Genomic DNA, 4,627 nt, shown 5'->3' with positions numbered 1-4,627 from the left:
TTTGGTGTACAATAGAAGACCATATGATAACACTGCATGGTGAGAGGGGTTTTGGGTAATGATACGGGAGAGCTCTAGCTCTAAAGTTGTAGAATTCAATATTGAGTCCAAAAGGCTGTTGAGTTCCCAAGCAAAAAATGAGGTGCTGTTCTTCCAGCTTGCACTGAACTTTGCTGGAGCACTGCAGCAAGCCTGAGACAGAGATGTTGGCCAGGGAACTGGGTGGTGTGTTGAAGTGGCATGCAACTAGAAGCTCAGGGACATTTTTTTCTGGACAGAATGTAGTCCAGCAATAAAGTTTCAACTTTGATCTCCAGCATCTGCAGACCTCACTTTCTCCTCATTATCAAACTGTACATGTCAATGTATGCGATTTGAAACAGGGAGTGTTATTAATCTGTTCCAGTAAGTTTTGATGATGAGAATGTAGTTATCAGTCTTCCTCTGAAATGTCCTGCCATGTGCACGTGTGTATGATTGACCAATCTGTCCCTGACCAATATGCAAATGCATTAAACAGACTGTAGTTGCCAGTGTTTGCTAAATGAACAAATAGTTGTGTGTGTTTGTGTGTATGTGCGCACACACACATGTATATTTATGTATCATTCTCTCCCTTTCTGCAGAGTGGATATGTGAGAGCAGCTATCAATCTACACCTGTCAGATTCTGTTGTGTCCACGAGAATTTTGGAATTGATCCATACTTGTCAGTTTTTGCTGTGTGACTGAGAGAGTCAAGTACGGAATCAGTACCAACTACTTTCAACTCTTTTATGTATGAAAGTTGCTTAATTCTCTGGCAGCCAATAATATTCTAAGATTCGATTCCAGCCCCAGGCGACTGTCTGCGTGGAGCTTGCGCATTCTCCCCGTGTCTGTGTGGGTTCCCTCTGGGTGCCCCGGCTTCCTTCCACAGTCCAAAGAACAGGTTAGGTGAATTGGCCATGCTAAATTGCCCATAGTGTTCAGGTTAGGTGCATTAGTCAGGGGTAAATGTAGAGTGATAAGGGAATGGCCCTGGTTGAGATAATCTTCAGAGGGTCGGTGTAGACTTGCCAGGCTGAACATTCTGTTTTGAAACTGTATGGATTCTAATTCTAACTAAAAGACTATACCTGAAAGTTTCTGCTAGATGAATTATTAAATATCAATTGATTAGTTATTAATCTCTCCCCATCAGTTTCTGATTTGATAACGTATGAATGCATTTATCAATCTGAATCTGCCATTTTTTGTAATATGAATATGGGAGTACAGTTACTGTTCTATGCCTGGAGACATAGGAGTGGAGGCTCGGAAACTTCGGGAAATATATATTGATATCTTGAAAAATATTTGATATCAGTCCACATGCCAAAACAGGTGGTGTTACAGATGTAAAAAAAAACAAAGGTGTATCAAACTCTCAGACCTGATCAAGTATATCCCATGATGTTGTAGGAAGCTGTATTGGTAATTTGAATAAATAATATTGTTTTCTTACTTTTTTTAGAATATCTCATAGGGAGGGTCAATCTGTCCGTATCAGTTGTTGCAATATGAATGTGTGTCTGTGGTTATAAATCTGTACCTGTCAGTTTCTATGTGAATATGTGGGTGCAGTTTCTGCAATGTGAATGAGAGTATAATTATCAGTCTCTAGCTGTCAGCTTCTCCAACATCTATATGTGATGTTAGTTATGGAGCTGAACCTCTGTTAGTTTCTGTCATATGAATGAAAGAGTGTCATCATCAGTCTGTCCCAGTCAGTTTCTGCAATGTGAATGGGTGAGAGTAGATATCAACCTGCAACTGTTTCTGCCATGTGAATATGAGTTGAATATGAGAGTGTAGTTGTCAGGCTTTGTTTGTCAAACTGAGTATTGTTATCGAGCTATACTTGTCAGATTCTGCTGTACTTTATGCAATATGAAACTGAGTGTTATTGCTTACAGTGTGCAGTTAGCAATCTGTACATGAATGTTTCTGCAATGTGAACATCAGAATATAGTTATCAATCTGACTGCTCTGTAAATGTATAAGTACAGTCATCAAACTGTGCATGCCATATTCTGCTTTGTGACTCTGAATTTAGATATTAATCTTTGCCTGTAAATTTCAGCTATGTGAATGTGCGAGTGCATTTATCAATATGTACCTGTTAGTTTTTGCTCAGTGCATTTGATTTGAGTTATGGATTGTGTAATGAAAATTAAAGGGTTTTCCAACTCCTGTAGTGCAGATGCGAACTGGTAGGAATGATACCATGGGCTGCTCTTAAGGATGTCGTCAGTTTTTCCTCAATGCATAGCTACATACTTTTGTGAATGTTGACAAATGGATAGGTGTTACATTCCTTTGGTAGTGTCAAAAGGAAAGGGGAACAAACAAATAAATTGTATTGTAGCCGACTGACCACAATGTTCCTGCTACAGGAAAGAGAATTGGCTAGTTCACTTCATTATTTTATTGTGAGTGTTACATAATCCTGCTCTGTGGTGTGATGGTGCAAGCCATTAGCAGTCCTCTCCTGATGCTCTATGGATCAATGAAGAAAGCGAAAAGACTTGTATTTTTGTCATACAGGGAGAAGATTTAAATCATTCAGGCAAATGTATTGAACGTAGTTGAACTCTTCTGGCAAAAAAAAAGAGAATTTACAAATTACAAGATTGGCTAAATTTCTTTGTTGAATTAAAGGGTAATTGCTTGATTATATTGTTAAATTGACGATATGACATTCCATTTTCTTGCTTTTTTGTGATTTTTATAGGGTGGGGAATTTGGGATTCTTTGTAGAAGATTAAAGTGAATTTGGCGACCAAGTTACACACTTTTTAATGAAAAAATTAATACTGGGCAGTGTGAAAATGTAATTTCTATTTATGTTGAGAATGATGTTGAGATCAAGGTGGGATTGGCAGCTCCTCTGCTGCCATAACACACTTATTGAAATGGAATGCTGCCTGAATGGGATTTAGTTGCTTGTTTTTATGTAAACATTTTGTATATATTCTTTTCTGTTTCCTACAGTGTAAATGTGTGTACATCGCTGTTAGTCTCTGTATCTTGTGTTGATATCATGGTTCAATCTGAATAAATCTGATTCACTACTCTTCACATATGATTAGATTACATTACAGTGTGGAAACAGGCCCTTCGGCCCAACAAGTCCACACCGACCCGCCGAAGCGAAACCCATCCATACCCCTACATTTACCCCTTTCCTAGCACTACGGGCAATTTAGTATGGCCAATTCACCTGACCCTGCACATCTTTGGACTGTGGGAGGAAACCGGAGCACCCGGAGGAAACCCACGCAGACACGGGGAGAACGTACAAACTCCACACAGTCAGTCGCCTGAGGTGGGAATTGAACCCGGGTCTCAGGTGCTGTGAGGCAGCAGTGCTAACCACTGTGCCACCGTGCCGCCCACCATTGCTGTTGAAACTATGTAAAAGTATGATGTCATTGTTTATCTGGTTTGTGACATTTAAAATGCCCTTTTAAAATGTAAACTTGATTTAGTACACCAACTGTCTACTTTAAACAACCAGTCATTTTCAAACATGCTGTGAATGTTCATGGCCTGTGCATCATATTAATTGAAACCGGGAAGATGTCTATGGAGAATGCAGAGAAAAAAAGGAACTTGTCTTTCCGCAGTTGGATATCTCTCTGGAAATTGAGGTCAAACTAAGTCTGATCCAATCTGCTCTGTGCCTGTTGAAAGGATGTTCTCTGCTTTGACATACCTGCTGTTTGTTTGAAGCAGCTGGTCACACTTGGCTTTGGACTGAGGAAATATGACATTGTCTTCATCATTCAAATATTTGCTTGGAGGAAGACAGAAGATTTTTCAGCTGTAAAGCAACATAAGTTAGGCAAGATTAAACTGATCAGTCTGGCAGTCGGTTAATAATCATTAGGGTATTATCAAACCTAGCAATTCAAACAGAACCAGGTTTCGATTCCACACTTTCTCTCAGTTGCTCCTGGTCTCCGTTTCTTTTATTTGCAACTTTGTGACAATTGGGTGAGATCCAGAACGAATATCTGCTCACCTCCATGAATGGGAATTCCTGAAGCAGCTGCAATGCATCAATACCAAGCTGCCAAAATACTAAACGTTGAAGGAAAGAACAAGGGACTCTATGTCTAATGTTTTACTCGAAACTTCAAATCTGTTCACTCTAATACGTGTCCTTTATAGGATTGTCACAAAATTATGGTCTGTGCTTCCATTATTCACCGCCCAACATCAACAAACAGCGTGAAACAGAAGACAAACAGAACTCCCACCAGTGTTTAGGGGATTGTAAACCACAAGAATGACCCACAGCAGCTTCTTCCCGCTCTGCCTCCCTCAGCAGGCCCACACACAGCCCGAGAAAGGCCTCTCTCTTCCCCCCAGCCCGCTCACTCCAAGTTCCGGGACCAGTTCCTGCTCCGCTCGGCCTCTTACAAACAGCCCCCGGTTCTCCCTGAACTCACCCCGAATCAATCCCGGTCTCGGAGCCCCCTCTGTGTCCCAGGCTCCCATCCCGATGTGCTGCTGGAAGGAGCCTGCTGTTCCCTCGCTTCCCTGGGCGCTGATCTCTCCATTGCGGTCTGTTTCAAACAAACCTCTTGCACTCACTGAGT

General features: G+C 41.0%; 1 long non-coding RNA gene across 1 annotated transcript; it reads right to left on the bottom strand.

The window, feature by feature from the left end:
• Positions 1–2,430: 2,430 nt before the first annotated feature.
• Positions 2,431–4,518, bottom strand: LOC122544631. Its single transcript, XR_006310365.1, has 3 exons — positions 4,478–4,518; positions 3,739–3,846; positions 2,431–2,618 (listed from the first exon to the last, which is right to left on the bottom strand). It is a non-coding gene; the product is annotated as an uncharacterized LOC122544631 (long non-coding RNA).
• Positions 4,519–4,627: the final 109 nt, after the last annotated feature.

The sequence above is a fragment of the Chiloscyllium plagiosum genome, chromosome 50 (genome assembly GCF_004010195.1).
Source record: "Chiloscyllium plagiosum isolate BGI_BamShark_2017 chromosome 50, ASM401019v2, whole genome shotgun sequence".
Classification (NCBI taxonomy): Eukaryota; Metazoa; Chordata; class Chondrichthyes; order Orectolobiformes; family Hemiscylliidae; genus Chiloscyllium; species Chiloscyllium plagiosum.
This window is presented reverse-complemented; position numbering and strand designations above follow the sequence as displayed.